Source organism: Pygoscelis adeliae, unplaced genomic scaffold (genome assembly GCF_000699105.1).
Source record: "Pygoscelis adeliae isolate BGI_AS28 unplaced genomic scaffold, ASM69910v1 Scaffold453, whole genome shotgun sequence".
Classification (NCBI taxonomy): Eukaryota; Metazoa; Chordata; class Aves; order Sphenisciformes; family Spheniscidae; genus Pygoscelis; species Pygoscelis adeliae.
This window is the reverse complement of record NW_008824450.1, coordinates 836,930-837,487: the sequence shown is the minus strand read 5'-3', so window position 1 is coordinate 837,487 and position 558 is coordinate 836,930.

Sequence of the window (558 nt, the reverse complement as noted above, 5' to 3'; positions counted from 1 at the left end):
TGAGGGCTGTGCCCGTCCTCCACACCTTCGTTTTGAATGCAGGATCAAACCACCCCACAAGCTTCCACTGCGATACACCCCGCCTGCGGGGTTCCTTTACCCCAGGGTCAGAATTATGGAAGGAAGAATACCAAAACACACGTTACCACACAGAAAATAAGACGGGAAGGCGCGAAGCTGATCTCCTAGCTCCAAGATTGAGGAACCACCTAGACGCCGTCTGTCACGGAGGATTCACAGGCTGAGGAGCCCCCAGGGATGTTCAGGCAATTTCCCCTCAGCAGCATCGAGACAAAGCAGCCCCCAGTGCAGCCGAGTGAGGGCATCCCCTTGTCCGCCTTCGCACATGCTGTGTCTCCATAGTCCTTAAGGGAGCTCACCACCCCAACATGTCAGCTCACGTTTCTCTGGTGATTTAAGAACAAAATCACCGCCTACGACTTCTAGTCAATTTTACAGCAGCTGCTCTGTAGGCAGAATTAACCTCGCCGCTCCTTTCAGCCACCCTGTTCCAGCAAGACCTACTGACTGTGCCGTTACCTGCCATGGCAGGCACAC